Source organism: Emydura macquarii, unplaced genomic scaffold (assembly GCF_026122565.2).
Source record: "Emydura macquarii macquarii isolate MOO-44397 ecotype Brisbane River unplaced genomic scaffold, CSIRO-AGI_Emac_v2 contig_1790, whole genome shotgun sequence".
Taxonomy (NCBI): Eukaryota; Metazoa; Chordata; order Testudines; family Chelidae; genus Emydura; species Emydura macquarii.
Window position 1 is genome coordinate 17,757,169 of NW_027131927.1, and position 22,283 is coordinate 17,779,451.

General features: G+C 42.0%; 1 long non-coding RNA gene across 1 annotated transcript; it reads right to left on the minus strand.

Moving 5' to 3' along the window:
• Positions 1-2,459: 2,459 nt before the first annotated feature.
• On the minus strand, positions 2,460-20,196 carry LOC137159173 (uncharacterized). The gene is made up of 4 exons (XR_010921563.1): positions 20,125-20,196; positions 18,175-18,265; positions 15,024-15,152; positions 2,460-2,675 (listed from the first exon to the last, which is right to left on the minus strand). It is a non-coding gene; the product is annotated as an uncharacterized lncRNA (long non-coding RNA).
• Between the last annotated feature and the right edge of the window lie 2,087 nt (positions 20,197-22,283).

Consider the following 22,283-nt stretch of genomic DNA (forward strand, 5'->3'; position numbering starts at 1 on the left):
CATGTGCTCACCTCACAGGCGTGTTGTGAAGATAAAATTAATTAATATTTCTGAAACACACTGATATGATCATGATGAGCATCAGAGAAAAGTCCATTAGGAAATTAATTATTTTGTCAAAGCAGAAAATAACACCTAGGACTACACATCCATAAACACCAAAACATCCATAAACAATGGGGATAAAGCAAAATATTGAATAGCTGCTTATTAGTCAAGCCATCCATCCTCTACACTGAATGAGGCAGGGTTCTTGTGGAAAAAATATTCTGTGGCTGTGTAAATAAAGACTGCAGCATAATGCAGATGTAGAGCCCTGCCGGGATACAAAATGTGTATCTGCATCCTATCTGCGAAGGTTGTCCACAGATATGCACACTCCATGGATGTGGCTATAAAGTGGATTTTCAGAGCTCTGTTAACAGCTCCACAGATCACTACACACCCGTGATGCAGAGCTGTACCCATCCTCTGACCCCCAACCATCCCCCATTTCTCCCCAGAGACTCACTGCTCTTTTCAGGGAGCTGTAATTTACCTCCTCTGTCCAAGCAACTCTCAATTACAACTCTTAAAAAGCCCAGCAGGCCATTGCCACATATCACAGCCTGCTGCTGCGAGATTCAAGAGCCATGCTGGAGCCTGAGGACTGGGTAACAGCCTCTCCGTTCAAGTGAGTGTATGCTCTAGAACCCTGTGTCGCTACAAAATTGGTCTGTGGGGCTCTATTGCACAGGCAACCTTAATTCTGGCATTTCCTATCGTGTGAGCACTTGACTTCACAACCGTCACGTTTTATTGTAGAATACATAGCACATATCTTTTTGACTAGAAAACCGAGTTTAAAAAAAAAATCCCTACTGAACTACCTTTTTGGAGAAAACACTGGTTTAAATTACTGTATGGACAAAGGCTCATGAACATGATCTAGATTTGCAAATGCTAAAAAATGTGAGAGGTCCAATAAAAAAATCTAAGATTTCATGACATTTTCCCATCACCAATGTTTACAAAGACAATAATTGATTAAAACAAAACTACCTCTTATCTGCTGTAAGTCATACAGTACATGTCCCATATGGCCTGAACTAGTGGGTGTGAAAAGTACTGAGTGTACAGTTTTGGAAGACTTTGTTTCAGCTGCATAGTAAACTGCAATTGCATTTACAGATGAAGGGAAATGTTTTCATGAGGGGAATTTAAAGGCAGTGTTCAACTGGAAATATGAAACTTTTGGACATGTCAAGGTATTTCTGAAGCAGTTAGAAGGATTCAAAAAAGCAGTAGATATTTATATATATGGATAATAAGATTATATACAATTACACTAGTTATAGCAAACCTTTTCATTTGATATAAAGCCTCATGCTTCAGAGCACAAACTGCTAACTTCTTGGAAAGGAACATCACCCACAGACATATTGCAGTTGTCCATTAAAGAGGTTTTACACTTTTCTCTGAAGCACCTGGTATGGCCCACTGATAGAAACAAGATACCAGATTAATACAATATCCTGCAGTTTGTTTTCACATCCCTAGTGGAAATGGACTTCTGATTTTTTTTTTTTTTTTTGGGCATTCACATGCCTTGCACAAAATAATGACTACCCTTTACTTATCCCAAACACCACCACATTTAGAGGCAGATCCCAGATACAATTTTGCCATGGAACAGCCAGCAGCTCTTGTGAGCATTTTCTGATATTCAAAAGAAGTTGTTTAAGACAAAACACTTCTCTTCCTCCAAGGTGAATGTTAATATAAAAAACATTACAATTAACAAATGTGTTGGTTTGTAAAAGCCTCTTCAGCCTCTCTATGCCTTTGCTTTATCAAGGAGATCAGTGGCTCTACATCCTTTCTGCTATATGACCAGCAAAATACACAGAAAACCATCCTGTAACTCATATTTTAGAATCCTTTGCTGATACAGAAATGCGTGGGATTTGGGTCACAGGAAGAAACAATGGGAAGTTGCTGGGCACTGTGGGCGAGGTGAAAGGTGGCTGGCTAGTGTCAAAGGTTGGCTGCCAGGGATGCTAGATGGAAGGCTGGTGCTGTGCTTGTAGCTAATACTTCCAGTGCACCTACCACAGTTCAGTTCCTTGGTAATGTCAAGTTTTACTTTAGTATGTTTTAATACCACATGCTATGATCTCTAGCTATGAGAGCACAGAGCAAACGAGAAGAGTCCATCATTCTAATCCAATTTACATGGAGCGGAGTAGTTACAAACTCAGCGTGTTTCACAGTTCCCCAGTGTTTGAAATTATAGCCATTATGTTCATATGCATAAATGATTTGCCTACCTGGAAGTATGAAGAGATAGCATTGGAGTGAGGTGACCAAGTTACCTTACGGTTAATATGACAAGGTCTAGATCCATCTCTCTCATACGGCTTTCATCATTTCACAGACCTCAAGGTTACATGGTAAATTTAAAAACATTTTTTGCCCACAAAGATGCTTCTTTATTAACCTAAAAATCTTTTCATCTGTCATCTGGTTCATTTTGCACAGCTCTGGATGTCAGAATCATCCAAAGCCTTTCACAGCTCTTTTCATGTTACCATAATAAAAAAAGAAATCACTGAAGAGTAAATACTGGATGAGAAGCATTGAGATGTTAACGTCCACATACCTCTCATTGCTCTTAACCTCAAAAGAGAAGGATGCTGCGAATACAAAAACATACATAAAACAAAAGCAGTTAGTTACAAATGCTGACATATAGATACAAAGATCATTATTTGGTTTACAACAATCCCATCTTCCAACTTGGGAAACATTTCTAACCCAACTCTGTTGGCAATGCAATGAATGAACAAACATATCCATGATATACCCACACCTAGAACAGTGTCTCTCAAAAAAGACATTAGAATTGGAAAAGGTGCAGAGAAAGGCAACAAAAACTATTAGGGGTATGGAAGAGCTTCCATACAAGGAGAGATTGAAAAGACAGGGACTGTTCAGATTATAAAAGACAAATAAGGGCTTATGATAGAGTTCTATAAAATCATGCATGATATGGAGAAAGTGAATAGGCAAGTGTCATCTACCCCTTCACATAACACAAAAACTAGGGGTCACCCAATGAAATTAAATAGACATCAGGTTTAAAACAGAGAAAAAGAAGTCTTCACACAACGCGCAGTCAACCTGTGGAACTCATTCCCATGGGATGTTATGAAAACCAAAAGTATAACTGGGATAAAAAAAAGAATTAGATAACTTCATGGAGGATAGGTTCATAAATGGCTATTAGCCAAGATGGTCAGGGATACTTGAAGTATGGGGCTGTATCTCTAAACCTTCAACTGCTAGAAACTGGGACTGGATTACAGGGGATGGATCAGTCAAAATTACCCTATGCTGTTCATTCCCTCTGTGGCACCTGACACTGGCCACTGTCAGAAGACAGGATACTGAGCTAGATGGACCATTGGTTTAACCCAGTATGGCTGTTCTAATGAATAAACGGACTGAAAATATCACTGAAGATGACTGCTTAGAAGCATAAAGCAACATACCCTTCTACTAGATCTCTTTGCACTCCATCTTCCCCTTTTCTTTTGAGTTCTTGTCATTGGCCCTCTCGGGCATCCTTTGTCATGCATTTGTCTTCACCTGAATTTTCAGCAACAGATCCTAAGAAGGATCTTTGTTATTTTCTAGAATTGGTTTGCACAGTTATTGCACAATGCATTGTTATTAAACAACGTCACACCAATCAAGTCTCATGAGACCTTAGCTGCATCATAACACAAGACTGATGACTCCACTAACTGAGTAGACACATTCTGAACTCTAGCAATCTTCACCATAATAATGGTGCAAATCTGAGATTTGTTTTCTTTTAAGTCTACACAGCTTGACATAGGGCAAAATTCCATTACACCAGTTAATCACGGCTTCAGTCTTTTAAAAATTGTTGACAACATATTGAACTACACTGAATTTTACATGCAAGCGGTATTTGTTATATGTTATACTAGTAAGTTAAAATCTCACCTCTTTCCTGAATATAACAATTCAAATCCTTCATTGATTTTATCAAATGATAATATGTGATTATTAGCACATCTGGATTAAATTTCTTCTGCCTATAACTAGACACAAACTAATTTAGGGAAAGAACCTTTTGTCTTCCAATCTGGAAAAAAACATACAAGCAAAAAAACCACACAATGCACTGCTGAACAAGCATTTTGAATAAGCAATGGTGAGACTCCTTGTCTCATCCTGGAGCATGGGGAGGATTTAAGGCTTTGGGATAGGTGTATATGCTGATGCAGGCTCTGCGAGCAAAGGAAGTCAAAGCCTTCTTCAGCATGTGACTATCTAGATATGCTAAGCAGTGTTCTGCCATACTCTCCAGTGCATACAGGACCAGATGCCTGACTTGCTAGAACTCCTAGAAATGAGTATGTTTGTCCACCTGTCACGTCCTGTCTGACATCCAGACTGTAAGCTTGCAGAGGCAGTGACAGTCTTCCTTGTAATGTCAATACACTACTAGCACAGCGAGGCCTGATTCAGGTTTCTAGTCATTACCGTAAAACAGTACATCATACACCAGCAGACCTGCAAATACAGGCCGAATTTTCAAAAGAGACTAATGATTTCAGTGTCCAACATAAGCACCTTCCCTCTGAAAACCAGGCTGCTTTAAGGTATTGCAGGTTGGGCACCTAAAAAGCTGAGTGAGTAGTTATATTTTTGAAAATCTCTGCAACTGAAACTACATGCATTGAGCTGAAAGTCTAAGTATTAAAAGATATCTGAATGCCTGTATATTTCACTGTGCTAATTCCAGATACATGGAATTATCTGCATCATCTGGCATACTGCATGCTTATTTTATTAAGGAAAACTGCAGAACACTATTTCTGGTTGCCTTTAATTTGATTATTTCTTTTTAGAAGATATCACCTGGTCACAAATACATTTGTTCCTGTGAAAAAACAGGTATTTGGATCAATGAGTAATCCACAACTCATTGAAATCAATGAGCCTCTTGAAGAATAACTATTCCCCAAATACTTGGGTGGGGGGCAGGGGAATCTATTTGCAAGAATGTTCTTAACACAGTAAATAAAGGTGACAAATGTGGCTGAGCAGAACAGCCATGTGGATTTTGAACTGCTTTTTTTTTTGTGGTATTCACTAGCACAAATATTCAGACAGAGTTAATAAAATTGTATAAAGGAAAATGGAAATGTTTTATGACATCAGGCATGTATGTGTATAAAATACTATACACAATCTGACTGAATGAGAGCCAGATTTACAAGTTGACTAACATGCAGTTATATGTATGTATTCAAATGTATAAGCATCATTGCTTTTTCTTTATGTCCTACTCTGGCAGCAGCAGAATTACCATTCACCTTTGTATTCTGTACTATACAGCAGTGAAACAGCCAGCCTGGCAGCTAAGCATTTCATAAGCCATTGTACAAATTAACTAAGACTTTTCATCCCCTTTTGCTTATCTCCATACCTCCAATAAAACTCCCCTTCCAGGTACATCCAGTAAACAGCAGCAAAGAGTCAAAGGATATCTGTTCCCCTAAAGGAGGTGCTCCAACCATCACACAGGTTCCAGAGCCCATGTGACAGATTGCCAGGGCAGCTGTCTGGTTAAATAATTAACTAGAACAGCTAGGTCATACAGAGGAAGATTCTATCCAGTTATCCATTGCTTATTTATAGAGCAAAAAGTACTCATCTCTGTAAACACATCCAAGACCTTTTCCTTATTTCAGGGAGCTCTTACTTGAACTGGTCTGAATGTTGCCCTGCAGATAAGGAAGCTCCTTGTTAAGAGTCTTGTGAACACCACATGAATACCAAGTCCAGCCACCAGATGGGGGACTACATTAATGTTTGATCCCCACAACTTCTACACTTGTTTTATTAGCAGTGTGATACTATCCGCTGTCCCAGCCTGATCTGACATCCTCCAGGTCTTGCTCAGCTACAGATCTGGCTGCAAATCTATTAGCATGACAAATAATAAACCTAGCTTTCTGAATGCATTTCTGTGACAATTATTAAAATGGGAAACAAAGAGACTCTAAAGACTTTTACATTCTGAGCATGAATACAGTTTGATCTAAAAATCAAGGCTGCCCTACATTATGCTATGAGACACGTGGCCCCTATGGGCCTTATCAGACTGGAGAATAGCCAGAGAGTTGGACTACGCCAGCAATACCCCCTCCAGCCTCTAGAAAGCCCAGATATTACCCCTTGCATTGTGCCAGTGGCATGTGTTATGCTAGCTAAAATCAGCAAGGACTCTGGAGAAGAGCAGTGCATCCTCTTTTAAAAAAGAAAATAAAAATGAGGTGGTGGTTTTCTAAATCAGACAGATTTTTGTGTGGTTCATATTCAATTTATTTAAACTTTTTCCCCCCTCAGAGGCATTCTTTTGGTTTCTGACCGTTTGCCATAAGCAGCAGGCTGGAGGTGGACTGTAACTACTGAGCCAGACGAAATAAACACATAGTTTTAGTTACCGTTCTCAATCAATCAGTTTGTCGGTACAGGTCAGGTGTAAATGAATCTTGAGCATTTGAGGCAATTCTCCCCCCATTGATTCAGTTTAATAGACTGACAAAATGAAATTGAAGGTCATTTCAGCTAATTTGTTTCGGCTGTCAGATCAATGGAATGAGACTGCGCAGCCAGAGCAAGGTTGGACTGTTTATAATAATTCGTAACTCAGGACCAAATTAGCAGATAAATCCTTGAGTGTCAGTCTCCCAAGAGCTGACAAAACGATACTTCATTTCATTTGTACTTGTACTAAATCATAGGATTGTTTCCCACAACTTTGTTTTTTCAACATTAATAGCTCCCATCATTTCCTCACAGCTAATGAGCCTCCATGAAGCCCATAATACCGAAAAATAGGCATGCATATCACCATAACTGAGGCTCAGACTAAACATATGCTGAAAAAACAAACAGGAAGAGAACCACAAAATGCCACCATGGCTAAACAGCAGAGTAAAAGAGGTGATGAGAGGCAAAAAGGTATCCTTGAAAAACTGGAAGTAAAATTCTTCTGAGGAAAATAGAAAGGAGCAGAAACTCTGGAAAGTGAAGTATATTAAGGCAGGCTAAGAAAGTTTACAGAGCTACTAGCTAAAGACACAAAAAAATAACAGCAACTATAAGTACATGAGAAGCAGGAAGCCTACCCACAGTCAGTGGGTTAACTGGATGATCTAGATGCTAAAAGAACATTCAAAGCAGACAAGGCCATTGAAGACAAGCTAACTGAAGCCTTTGCATTGGTCTTCACTGCAGAGGATGTGGGGACAATCCTGATACCTGAGTCATTCTTTTAAGATACAAATGTGAGGAACTGTCTCAAATTGAAGGTTCAGTTGAGGATGTTTTGGAACAAATTGTTAAATTAAACACTAATAAGTCTCCAGGATCAGATGGTATTCATCCAAGAGTTCTGAAGGAACTCAAAATATGAAATTGCAGAACTATTAACTGCGGTATGTAACCTATTGCTTAAGTCAGTCTAGTTACCAGAAGACTTGATAACTAATGTAACACCTACTTTTAAAAAAAGGCTCCAGTGGCAATCCTGGCAATTACAGGCCAGTAAACTTCAGTACCAGGCAAATTAGTTGAAACTATAGTAAAGAACAGAATTATCAGACACATGGCTTTTGTAAAGGGAAATCATGCCTCACCTGTGACGCTGGCTGGATTTGGGGCGCCATTTATGATACTATTTAACATCAGTATTTTAAAATTACAATTCATATGAGATATGCCATGTCAAGTACCGTTAGAAAGGCTCTAGTTTGCTAAGGATGATGATATTGTTTATGTGTATGTGTCATATTTGTATTAGAAGTTATGGATATGTTTGATGCATCTGTATTTCAACTTGTGTTGTGTTTCTGAGCAACTCCCCAGATAGGATGGCAGCAGCAATAAGCTGCTTAATGGCCCATTAAGTAAACTCACAGTTACAATGGGCTCGGGGAGAGAAGCTGGGACTACACCTGATGAATCACCAAGACTTACCCATGTGACTATGGACTCCACCTTATTTGTGGAAATTTCCACAAGCAGCATGGCAAAGGCCAAAGGACATAAAAGGCAGCTGCACCACATCCATTTTGTCTTCAGTCAGTCTTTAGTCTTCACCTACCTCTGGATCAACTCATCTACAACTGAAATTGTAAAACAAAGGACTAAGACCCATCCAGGTATTAGATGTGCACCAGAGGGACTATACAAGCCTGCAAACTCCACAATTCTACTGGAAACTTGATGTATATGGACTTTCAAATCATTTGTATGTATGTGATTGCTTTAATCATTTAACATTTCTCTTAGAGTTTATTTCCTTTTATAATAAACCTTTACTTTTACTTACTAAAGGATTGGCTGGCAGCATGTTTTTTGGGTATGATCCAAACTTATAATGATCTGGTACCGTGGCTGACCCGTTGGGGACAGGAGAAATGTTTTTAGTAAAGAGCATAGAGTTTTAAATAACTTATCTCTTTACTGGACCTAGTGGCTTTTTGGGAGCCAGAGACTGAAATACAGTAAAGAGGACTGTGTGTATTTTGTTTTAGCTTCTTGATAACCAGTGTGGGGAATCAGAAGCATTGTTTGAGGCTGGTTGGGAAGTCAGACTTCAGCATTACCCACCAGTGCTGGGAGAATCTGCTCTTTTGCAGCCTGCCCTGACATTGGCATTTTCAGGTGGGCTACCCTAGGCATGGACAGTTACATCTCCGATCTTAGAATTCTTTGAGAGTGTCAGCAAGCCTGTGGACAAGGGTGACCCAATGGATATAGTGTAGCTGGACTTTCAGAGAGTCTTTGACAAAGCCCCTTTCCAAAGAATCTTAAGCAAAGTAAGCAGTCATGGGATAAGGGGGAAGGTCCTCTCAGGAATCGGTAACTGGTTAAAAGATAGGAAACAAAGGGTAGGAATAAATAATTACTTTTCACAATGGCGAGTGGTTAATCACGAGGGCCCCCCCACGACCTGTGCTGGGATCTGTGCTATTCAACATATTCATAAATGATCGGGAAAAAGGGGGTGAACAATGAGGTGGAAAAATGTGCAGACAATACAAAACTACTGAAGATAGTTATGTCCAAAGCTGACTGTGAAGAGTTACAAAGGGATCTCACTAAACTGGCTGACTGGGCAAAAAATGGCGCACACCTTGAATACTCCCTGCAGTTCTAGTCACCCCATGCCAAAAATAGATATTGGAATTGGAAAAGGTACAGAGAAGGGCAACAAAAATGATTAGGGGTATGGAACAGCTTCCCCACAAGTAGAGATTAAAAAGACTGGGACTTTTCATTTTAGAAAAGAGATAACCAAGGGTCACCATAACAGAATGGGTTTGAATTTCTTGTCTGCAGGTCACGAAGTCCAAGGACAGGATCCCAGACATGTTCCTGAGAGCCTTGTTGTGATCCTGAACTCTTAGCCTCCTCGGGGAGGCAATTATAGGGCTGTCGAAACTCCTGCCCCATCTCCTATCCATCAGAGACTTCCACCTCTGCCACGCTGGCTCTCTGCAGGCAAGAAACTTCTTTGAAGATAAGAGAATGGGGTCAGCAGCCTCAGATTCCGCAAGGCCTGGATTGCTCTATGGTGAGCGTTTGTTACTCTGGGACCCAAGAGGCAGCTCAGATTCTTCAGCCAGGTGAAGAGCGGTCTTGTGAGCTGTGGGGATTTGGCAACAGCTGCAGCCTTATGCTCTGGCATGTTGGCTAGACACAAGTGTCTGTGGCCCTGCTGGAGCTGTGCAGAACATGGTGCAATCTGGGGCTTGTGAGAGTCTGCTATAAAATCTCTACATTTGTTCTCCCTTCCTTCCCTTCTAACCCTCCCTGGGAAACAGCTCAGCTCCTCCTCCAGTCTAGGGCCAATGGCCAGGCCCTTCTCTGCCTTTGGATACCCCCTCGAATCCCCTGTCCAGCCATCTTCCTCCATTTCTGAGGAGGAAAATGTCTGTACAGGCAGACTTGATCCTAACATGGAAAGTATTGAGAGAGTAGAAGCCTTTCCACTATGAGACCCCAACTGGTGGGAAATCCCTGCCGCTGACCCCTCCACCACCACACCCCTCAGCCAATAGATGGGTCTGACCTTGAGCTTGAAGGACAGTGAACATGGGCCATGCCACACAAAGGAGGATCCAGTTCTAGAAGCCAGAGCCCTCAAATGAGAATGCTCTGGGATTTCTAAGGCTGAGCCAGGGCAAGCGGGTGTATTTGGCACCTGGGACCCACCCATTAAAGGGCTTCATAGATGCAAGTCTGTACTTGGAAGAGTGAGATGGGAGCCATTGCAGACTGCAGAACATGGTGCTCCTGCCGTCCATGCAAAGAACTCAGCTGAGTGAGCCGATAGCAGCATCCTGCACTCTGGGACGTTGTTTTCCAAGTGGGCATGGAGAGTGCTCTTGACTTTAATGTCAGTATCCCACCATGCTTTGCAGTAAACTGAGCATATAGAATTGGGATAAATCCCTGATCTGTCTCCCCCAGAGAACAAATCTAGGTCTAAAGCAACCAATTGAGACCCAGGAAACAGGCTTGCTGAGGCTCTGGATTCAGATTCCAGAGTCAAATGGGAGCAACTCAAAGCTTGATTTCCAAAGCAGGTGAGGTCTTAAGTAGGAGTCCATCTGCTCTGGGCATGAACTGAAGAAAGAGCCTCTCAGTGTTAACCCTTTTGTGCTTGATCCCAGCAGGAGAGCAGCAACACAAGCCTTGCTTTCCTGGAGGTGTATGCTCACCTCTCCACAGTCTGTCCAAGGAGAAGTCCCGTGTTCTCCAAGCAGGTGGAGGAAAGCCTGGGACACCTTCCATCCACCTGTGTCATGACAATGCTGAGGGGGCAAAGGTCAGAGAAGACCCGAGCATTCACAAAAGTGAGGCACTTGTCATAGCATTGGCTGGGCTCACCCAATGCAATGGGCAGAGATTCCCCACTCACAGCTCTGACACTGCCCCCAATTCTGAACTGGTAACATTCCTGCTATTCTAGTCCTGTTCCTGCCCCAGGTCTGTCCATATATCTGTCCTGACCAATTGTTTTGCTATTGGTCAGCGTGCCATTGAAGTCACTCCCCTCTTTTATTCACAATAGATGCAGTTCTCTTCACCTCCTGAGAGGCTACCAAATTAGAAGCCATTTTCAATAACCAAAAGCTTTGGGAACAAAGCACAAAGAGCAAGATCCTACACTTGTGTAAAGCAGCATTGCTGCACAGACTTCAATGGAACTAAGCTGATTTATACCAGCTGAAGTTTGAGCCCATCATTAATAAGTCATCTCTCTTCCATCAAAGACAATATTTTCAGGACACAAAAGTTCAATGAAAGAGAATGTGGAAGGGGAAAGAAAAGAAGTGTGATAAAAGAGGAAACACTTACTTCAGTAGATCATTTCTATTCAATCCTCTTGCAAACTCAAACCCAGTGCACTAACCCCACACTTCAGAGAGTCTACCATTCATGTTAAGATACAGCGATAAATCCATGAATCAGTTCTGTATACAGTGTGCTGATAAAGTGTAGGATAAATCGGATATTAAAGAATTAGTTAAAGTTTGGTTAAGGATATAACGTGTTGTAAAAGGCCCTGACTAGCAAGTAGAAGGCAGGTCTTAAAAATAACAATTTATAAGACCAGAAGAAATTATGTAGGCAGGATCTCTGGTTCAAAGAATAACTAATGAGATAACAGGAAGTTTCTAAAAAGAAGGCCTCTGACCCAGGGGGTAACTGTAGATGTTTTCAATAAGACAATGGGAATCTGTCTCATAAAGGAGCCAGCATAAACCTTCCCTCCCTGCATACCAGTATTCTCTTAAAAGTAAAGCCTAGAAGAACCCAGGTTGGTCAGCAAGGAGGGGATGAAAGGCCATGGGAAGAAAGGAGGTTGTAAATCTTGCCTGGATTAAGACTGGAACAAAGGGTGAACCCTCAAATTGGGTTTTAGCTGAAGTCAGTAATTGAGAATCACATCATGTGTTCATTAAAGGGTATAAAAAGTCATGAATTTGAGGGTTCTTTGCCAGGCCCTACCTGATCGTGCTGGAGCATGCCAGGATGAGAGTTTTCCCTGTCGGGTCCAGTGACTTCTTATTTTTATCTTAGACATGTTTTTTTTAGAGCCATTGCCTAGAATACCATTGGGCTTTTGGACTTAATCATGAATTCCTTTAATTTCTGTCTGGTGGTCTCCCATATTAATAATTCCAACATAGAGTTCTATACAAACCTCACAAAATGTTTACATTAATAAAGAGAAATAGAATGACATGGAAACATTCAAATCCACCAAAACTAACCACCAAATTCTGGTCATTAGTGGTTTTGATCAAAGCTGATGAAGATTCAAGTTGTATCCAACTATGCTAGCCTCAAACAGAGCAGTGTCAACTATATGCATATTCCTCAATAATGTTTATCCAACAAAGAAAAGAGGAAGAGGATTAAGCTTTGACGTCTAACACCTCAGGCTTAGACATTTTCTGGGCTTTTTGCTCCTAGAAATATCCAGAAACATGAATTTTTGTACCACAAAATTTGTCTGTGCTAGTGAAATATCTCTTCTGTCAGAAGAGATCATAAAAGGCTCTTATTGAATTATAGACAGTTTCCCCAGCAAGCTCTGAAGCAACCATTAGATAGATATTCCTGCTGGCCTATGTTGTTCTTCAACCACAGCCAGGCCCTAACCTTTTATTAGCCTAAATAAATAACCCTTCTTGAAACAGAGGCAAACAATCTCTCAAACGCTAAGGTTTAAGAATGTCCTGACTCTATCCCAGGATCCTTCCCCAAAATCTGCTCTTGAGAATCTCTGGACTAAATCATAATTTAAAGAGTTTTCTGAAGTCTGATTTCTTTGCATTTGTATTATCCCGTTGCTGCCACTGGCTTGAGTTCTAAGCACTGCCTCTGGAGTTGGTAGCTTGGGAAATGCACCACACTTGGGCAGTCCTATAAAAATAATTCATCGGCACAGGGAGGGCTCCAGAACAGGTAAATCCAAATAAATTTTTGCTTCCTGCACCTTCCTTGTTGCAATGGCCAAACTCTGAATCCCAGCAGCTGGAAAAGAGTCTGTCCTCAAATTGCCCCATAATGGAGGGGGATCCAGGAGAAAGGGGGCTTCATGTTAGTTCTTTCTCCGTCCCGTGATTCTCCTTATTCCCTTTCAGACGTCCGGGAATCACACTGTGGAGCAGCAGGAGAGTTTGTTCTCTGAATGGAGCCTTTAGTCAATTCTTGAGGCAGAGTTGCTCTCTGGGAACTGGACACTGGTGTTGGGCTGAGATTCCTGGAAGAAGGGAATTCCCTGCATGCTGTTTGGCCATCTCAATGTAAACACTGGTGTACATGTGCAAACAGAACAAAGTTACATACAAAACATGCATACACTCCACATCACTGCTTGCTCCACTGGGCAACTGATCAGTCAGGCACAGACCATCAGCTGCCATCTGCCAGAGGAGGGAATGCTGGTATTAGAAGGTGCTAGAAAATGCCAGCATCAGATTGGTCCCCGGAAGCCCGAAGGGTCAAGGAAATGCAAAGGTGGTGGACAGTCACTTCTGCCACCCCCTTCCCTAGCCCTATGTTTAGCACAACTGAGCCAAACCTGCTGATGAGGACCCAGCGGGTCACCGCTTTTGACGTTTTTGCTCTTGCCAGGCTGTATGTGGATTACACACTGTTTCTCTGTCGCTTTGGAAGAGGTTCCAAGAAAATGACACCCAAAAAGGACTTTCAGATCTGCCATGCTGTTCTTCTATTCCTCAGTCCAGAAAGTACTGGGGACATTTTTAAAGCTTTTCCTACATATTTTTAGCCCGATTCCCAGTCTCACTTACCCTGGTGTACATCAGGAATAAGTCCATTAAAGTCAGTGGAGTTATATAGAGTATAACCTGTGTGAGTGGGACCAGAATGGAGCCCTCCGTTTCACGGAGAAGCAGGATCTGGGAGCCAATTTTGACTCCACCATCTTTAGGCCTGGCCATCTAGGCTGGATCTCAACCCAGTTGCTTCTTCCTTCATAACTCTTCCAAGATCCCACCTCTTTTTAGAGATCCTGCACACACAGCTTTCCTCCACAGGGGTCTCAACTTCCTGTGGTGACAAAGGCTGGCTCTAAGAATGGTCATCTGAGGCCCTCACAGTCAGGCATACACCAGTTACCAATGCACTGGGCCTTGTGGTGTGAAGGATGTTTGGCCGCAGGGGAATACACATTTTTCAGTATTTTCCTTTGGAGAGGAGTATAAATGCACTTGGTAAAAGCTATTCCGCATTCATGGTCCAATCAAGGTCTCAGGAAACAGGCTAATTTTAGTCATGTGTAATATTAATCTGCAGGAGGTAGATAATCTGAATCTGACAATGCCGGCACAGCAGTTATTCTGAGAACAAGATACAAAGGCTGTTTCTTACAAAACTCCCTCAGTGGGACGGCATTTTTATTTCCTACAGAAATACTGTGAACAGAAAGGGCAAGTTATTGTAAAGGCATTTGATGAACGACAGAAGCTAACACAGTTCACTCTAGAGAACTTTTAGCCCATGCACTGCCCCTGATCTATGCCCCCGAATCTTAGTGTTAATGGAAGCTCTGGGCCCAGCCTGCTGGCAACATTTTATGGCCTTTTATATTACCCTGGCTTGTGCTGCTGCACATACACAATCTGCCTTGTATTTTAAAGTCAGGTTTAAAGTTTTATTAAATGGACTTTAAAACACATCTCTATCTAATTAATCTGTCCTGGTGCTAATGTGCCTCTCCTCACCATAGTATTCACGCACCTTCTGGTATAATATACTGTACATGTACTTAAATTCAGCTATGGTTGTTTAGCTTTCTGGCATTTGGAGCTGGATTATTTGAAGTTTTTCCTGTTGCCATCCATAAATATTGGCACCAAAGAAGGAAGTAGGTTTTTATAACAACTTGCCTTAACATTTGTTAAGATCTTGAACCATTTGCGAGGTCCTGGTCTCATGGGCGCCAACCCTGTGTGCATCTGGAAGTCTCACTGTTGCCCCGAGAGCTTTGCATGGAGCATCTTGGGAGGGATCAGGGTCTTAGAAAGATATATAATCCAAACTATCAGTAACCTGCCATTGCTCTGTATGCAGCACTCTCACTGGATTGAACCATTAAATGCAGGGCAGGAAGGGACCTCTTGAGTCTGGTCCCCAGTGCTGAGATAGGACCAAGTAAACCTGGACTCTCTCTCACAGGTGTTCATCCAACCTATTCTTAGAAAACTCCAGTGATGGGGATTCCACAGCCTCCCTTGGAAGCCTGTTCTGGAGTTTTACTACCCTCAGAGTTAGAAAGTTTTCCCTAATATCTAACCTAAATCCCCCTTGCTGCAAGTTACGCCCCTTAGTTCTTGGCCCACGTTCAGTGGACATGGAGAACAATCAGTCACCAACCTCTTTATAACAGCCCTTTAACATATTGGAAGACTTATCAGCCCTCGCCTCAGTCTTCTTTTCTGAAGACTAAACATGCCCAGTTTTGTTTTGTTTTCAAGCCTTTCCTGGTGTTTCAGAAAACCTGACCTTTTTATCATTATTGTCACTCTCCTCTGGACTCTCTGGTTTGTCCACATCTTTTCTTAAAGTGTGCTGCCCAGAACTAGACACGATACTCTATCTGAAACCTCACCAGTGTCAGGTAGAGTGGGACAATTACCTCCCATGTCTTACATACAGCACACCCAAGAATCATTAGTCTTTTGCAATTGAATCACATTGTTGGCTCATGTTCAATTTGTGACCAGCTATAACCCCCAGATCCTTTTTCTCCAGTACTACTGTCTAGCCAGTTATTCCCATTTGATTTTTTCCTTCCTAAGCACAGTACACTTTGCTGAATTGGTGTAAAAATCAACAAGATGAAATTCAATAAAGTTATTTTGAATTTTAATCATGCCCTACAAAGTCCTTGCAACCCCTTCCAGCTTGGTGCCATCAGCTCATGCCAGACTCTTAGGCCAATTCACTTGTGCATTAGTATAGATCAAAGCAATTGCTAAATGCATAAGAGTGTATTTGGTGTTTAAACGTCATGAAAACTAGTGGGATGTTACTTGCATTGTTCTCACTTATCTGTGTCCCATTATAATGTGCTAGAAAACATTTACAGAGTGTATACTCTTCTAACTAAACCCATCGAATGAGAAAGAAGCCTTGTGGAATGCAAAGGAAGAACTTTAACAGAAAAGTGCTAATTTCAAAGCAAGAGATCATTGTTTGCAATAATCGGAGGTCAAAGACTCAAAAAGACTCACCCACTGTCAAAGGAAAAGCCCATGTGGGTAGCGACACTACCAGCTTGTTTTTTGTGAGAAGTCATTAGTATGGATTCAAGGAAAGATCTTGCACCTCTGCAGTGTCTGGATTCTTACATGGAAGTGTACCAGATGCAAAGCAGAGATCTTCAGAGACAATCTGGATACCCTGAAAAGACCTTTGGGAAACTGGTAGTTTATTATATCACTACCACCATTTTGAATTACAAACTGATCCACCTGTGCATGTATTTTATCTGCTAGAACCTCAATAACTTTCATTTCCTTTTCTTAGCAAATAAGCTTTAGTTAGTTTGCTATAGAATGGGCTACCAGCGTTGTCTTTGGTGAAAGATCTAGAGTACCAATTGATCTGGGGTAAGTGACTGGTCTCCTGGGACTGGGAGCAACCTGATGTGATGCGATTTTTTGGTTTAAGTGACCTTGTATCACAAAGTCCAGTTTGTTTGGGTGGCAAGATAGATTGGAGAGCCTAAGGGGACTGTCTGTGACTCCATGGTAAGACTGGTATAGTGATCCAGGAGTTCACATTTGTCACTAGGCTGGTGAAACCGAATTATAGAACACACCATCAGCTTGGGGTGTCTCCCTGTTTTCTGATGATCTGCCCTGAGGTTTTGGTGAGCCACTCCAGACAGCCACTATGTGAACACAGACAGTGATATTGTCTGTCATGGAGCTTTAGAACTTCACCTCTCGATAGTCAGTGACGTTTATTCTGAAGGGTGACAGGGAAATTGCCACAGGTCAGGTGGCATTTCAAAGGCCCCATGTCAACAGGTCTCAAGAACGGTCAGCTCTGGGGTCCATGGAAAAGAATTATTCCATCATTGTTCCCATGGGCCGTCAATGTCACTAACACATTCACAATTTTTAAGGTCAGAAGGGCCTATTATGAATATCTAGTTTGACATCCCATGTAACAGGCCGGAGAAACTCAGCCAATGGTTTCTGCATCCAGGCCATAACTTGTGTTTGGAGTCAGAGCATCTCTTTCTTATAAAAAAAAATTCCTGTCTTGATTTAAAGACTTCACATGAGGGACAATCCACCCTCATCCCTCAGTAAGTTGTTCCAATGGTTAATTATCCTCACTGCTAAAAAATTAGGCCTTATTTCTAGTCTGAATTCCCTTCATTTCAGTTTCCAGCCATTGGATCTTGTATCCTTTCCTTCTAGATTCAAGAGCTGTCTACTATAAGCAATCTCCTCCTCATGTAGCTGCTGTGACACTGGCAGACCACGTACTAGCTCACGCCTAGGCTCCCAGGCCTCACTGAACACTGACAAACATACAGATGGAAACCAACCTGGCTTAGCTGTGGATTAATACAATTGAAACAGATATTAGTGTTATAAGAATGCATTTAGTGTTTAGACATTATGGAATGCTTTTAGGCTGCTGGGTGTATTTAATCCTCCTAACATCTGTATCCCATGGTAAAAAGTTATAGTGACGGTTTGCATTGTAAATCCCTGTAATTGTGTAACTCACCCAACAGGAAATGAAGCCTTACCTCAATTAAGTGCTCATCCTGCACACAACATGGCCCATGGAAGGCTAATGAGGCCTTAACAACAAGAGTTCTGTAGCACTTTAAAGACTAACAAATTTAATTTCAGCAGGCATAAGCTTTCATGAGCTTCAGCTCACTTCCTCAGATGTGGTTGGTAGAAATGATACAGCAAATAGGAAACATCCAAAGTGCTTTAGAAAATTTGGTAAGTATCTGCATTTTAGCAATAGGGAGAAACTAAAGCACACAGAGGTGAAGTGACTTACCCAGAGTAACAGCAAGTGAGTATCAGAGTGAGGATTAGAAGTAATGTTGACTGCCTCTCAGTTCTCTGCTCCAGCCATCAGACAGTGCTGTCTCCAAACCAAAACAGCACTCTACATGGCAGATGGAATTATAGGCCCAGAAAAGCTTGTTCTTGGCTTCTGATCATGTGAGGGTATTTAGACCCCTGCTGTGATTAGAGACAGGCTTAGAAATACAAAAGTAGACCTGATTAGCAGCACCATGAGTTTGGGAGAATTTATTATTAAGGCTGAAGAGTTCATTATGATGCAATTATTAACATATGTGAGCTGATCAGTGTAGAAACTGCAATCCAAAGCATTGCTGATCAGAGCTTTCCTAAATTTTTGTAATGAGGTCCAAAACTGAGGAAGTTAGTAGAAGCTTGGATGTGCTTTGCCAAAATGTGTGAAAATTTCATTGACTTTTGAATGAGCTTTAAGCAAACCTGGACCAAATTTTGAACAAACCTGGACTGATTTAGGACTTCAACTACAAATCATGCAAACCTCAGGGGCTTTTCACAGTTTAAATGGAATTTTGAGTTTGTGGTTCGTTTGTATCCAAAATACAGAAAAAAAGCTCCAGAATGAGAAATGTGAATTCATGTGAAATAACATTGAACAAAACCCTTGTGAACTAAAACCATGGAGTTCACTGAAGTTCTGAAGATGACTTCTGAAAATATCAATAGTATCAATGTACTAAATTGTCACATGACTATCAGCCAATAAGGTGTCATTATACTTTTATGAAACAATAGCCATTGAGGCTATTCACATGCTTACAGTTAATGCACCCGCTGAAGTACTTTGCTGAATCAAGGCCTACTACTTCAACCTGTAACAATTTTTTTTACCATAATATTCTTTGATATTTTAAATTCTACTGAGAATAATCCTGTACTCCTTATCTAAGGAAACTTCCCAGTATCACAATGTGGAAACTGTGTTGTGTCAGGTGAGCAGGATTGGAACAGTTATCTTTCAGTCTTTTAACACCCACTTTCTTGCCTCTGAGAATTCCTAATTCATGAGACATAGCAGAGGGGCAGACTTGAGATGCGTGAACACTCACTTGTTTCAGAATCTGGTGTTTTTGATTCTCCTTCTGCACTGCTTTTTAAAAGCCTCCACTGTATTGTAAAATGATGCTGAACCCAAATTAAAACATATATTGTCATTTTAATTTCCCCCCCTCCTATTAGGGATCAGCATGGCTAGATTTCCATCTGACACCTATTGGCATTAACATCAGAGGAGCTTCATTGATTTACAGCAGCTGAGAATCAATCTTGTAGTAATTTACTGTAGGACTGTTTTCCCATATAAAGACTTTTTTTTTTTGCCAGTCTGTTAATTAGTATAGCTGCACATGCTTGTGTGTCTTTAGAGATGAAAGATTCATGCATCCTAGTGTCTAATTTAGCCCACGTTTTCCTCCATCCCAAAAGATGGAAAGAATGAAAAAAATCCTCAGAATAATAGTACGTTGTCACAGGGCACACCACTCGCTACTGGTCTGACATTGCCTCCTGGTCCTTCTGGGGAGTAGCTCTTGAGGTCAACACCCCTTTCTACAACTTGCACATTGTTGTTCTGTCTCTCCAAAGTCTGCAGCCCTTCTCTTGTCCCAGGAACCACAGTGTCCTCTTCACAACTCAACTGTCTAGCTGGATCATTCTGCATTCTCTCCTTCCAGGGTAGCAAGTGCCCCTTCCCTAGGGGTCGTAGGCCATCTTCCCGCTCATTGCCCCATGGTACCACTCCCTCAGGGGCTGGTAAGGGAGCCCAGGCCTACTTTCTACTCCAAGTTGCAATCCAGGACCCCTCAACTCAGTAGTTTGAGCCTTCCACTCTGAGTCCTCACTGCTCTTTCTCTGAACTGCTTGCAATCAGTCCTACCAGCTCCAAACCCTTCCTTTTCCATACCTGCTGTCCTGCAGCCTTTCTTAGCATACCTCTGCATGCAGCTGCTAGGCTTTATAGGTCCCAGCTGTTCCTGTACAGGTGAGCCTCCTCTAATCAGCTGCCTCCAGACTTAAAGCTCCCCTGTTTGCAGCCTAATTAGCTGATTGGGGCCACCTGGTCCAGTTCAGCTCTTGCAGGGCCATCACATGCGTGTTCAGAAAAAAAAATACCCAAGGCAATATCTGAGCAATAAAATGGCAATGTGTCTGTCTATTCAGATGATAGCTTCACACATGGCACCCATTTATATTGTTCAGACAATGGTGTCATGTTGTGTAGGACTAGTGGTAATGCCAGCTAGTAAAAGCATTCATTGCAACATCCCAGAGTCTACAGTGAACTCCATTTTGGTTGGGCCCCCACTGAAGTGAATGGGGTTCCTTGCACGCACAGAGCTCTGCCCACAAGAAGCTCATTGAAGGATTGGGTCAAATACTTTTAAAAATATTGTCTTTCTGCATTCTAAAACAGCACTACATTTCTCGCTCACTCGCCTCCTTGATTGGTGGGGACAACTCACAGATGTTCTGGGTCCCTGACTGGCTGAACCCATCTAGTATTGCCAATGCCAAAAGTTCAAAAATTATGAGTTAGACCCCCAAATCCAGCGATTGGCTCAGAAATCATCAGATTTATTTAAGGGTTATGTTGTGCTTGTCTGTTTTCTGATTTTTGCCCTCCCCCCAGTCAGCGTGGGTGTGACAGTTTTAAATAGTGCTGCCAACTCTCCTAAATGTATAGAGTATGGTGATTTTGGGAAGAAGAGGAAATGATTCTGGGGAGGGTTTTGCTGGGTACTAACCCTGCCTGCTATTAGCACAGATACCACTTCTGAGGGGCAGTGGGCACTGTCCGGGGTTCTCTGCTTGGTGTCCCCTTCAGGTTCCCTCCATTTAACCCTTTGACCGTCACGCCCATCCCTGTTTTCTCATTTGTTGTCCCTCAAGATCAATTGAGACCCAGGCTCAGTGACTCTTCCCCTTGGGCTGGGGGAGGGGCACTTCCTGGAACCCAAATAGTACTGGCAAAGATACCTCCATGTACACAGTAGTTGTAGTCATGAGAGCAGCACTGCAGTTGTCATCAGGCTGCACCTATGAGTACATCCTTCCCTCCCTCCTCCCAACCACTTTCATCCTCCTTCCCTCTCTATCCAGGCTTGGCAGGGAGATCCCAGCTCTTTAAATCCGGTTGCTTTTTTAAAAAAAATATATGAAGAATAATCCTGCCCAACATTTTCCAAAACACAGGGCTCAATGACCTTACATGGAAGGACAGTAGGGGGCGATTCCAGGAGTATATGTGTGCACGCATGGGGGGCTTGGGGCAGGAATGGGAAGCCTGGCAGTGACCATTTCAATGCTGCATGTGCAGCTGGGACTCTTTGTGCATGTGTAGAGAACTACAGCAGCAGCCGCCAAAGCTGCCACGCCAGTAGCACATCCCCATACAGAGTTACTCCCATCTCTCTGTTCTCTTTTAAAGGTGCCTGCTGGCCCAGTTCGGTGCAGGTTTACTGATTCTAAATATTCAGCAAAGTGTAAACTCTATCCTGTGAACATTAATTATCAGGACTGGGATTTTCAAGAGCTCCTAAGGGAGCTGGACTCTCAAGTCTCCTTGCACTTCAATTACAATCCCAATAATTGCCAATGGGAGCTGGTGCTAACTCCCTTAGGTGCCTTTGAAAAAGCAATAAAGAAAAAAATCCATGCAGGCCCATCTCTTCTTTAGCTGAAGGGTATATGCTAATGGAAGTTGTTTTCCTTGACAATTAATCTCATGGAGCCATCATCCTTGCTCTGCTGCAGGAGCACATCAATTTCAGAGCTAACTGCTGAGCCGACTAATGAGTTTGTTTGGGCAGTTCTGACTTTGCAATGAGAGCAGGATGATCCTACTTCATGAGTCAGAAACCAGGCATTCTGAGTGAAGCAAACTCCTTCATAATGGAATGTCTGTATGTGCACACAGCCACAGCGAGGACAGGGATTGACGTTCAGAGATTTTTTTTTTTCCTATTTACTTTGAGCACAATCCTGCAAACATGCCCAGCGGTAACTTTACTCGTGTGAGTAACCTCACTGAAGTCAGGTTCCTCATGTGCATTTGCAGCATTG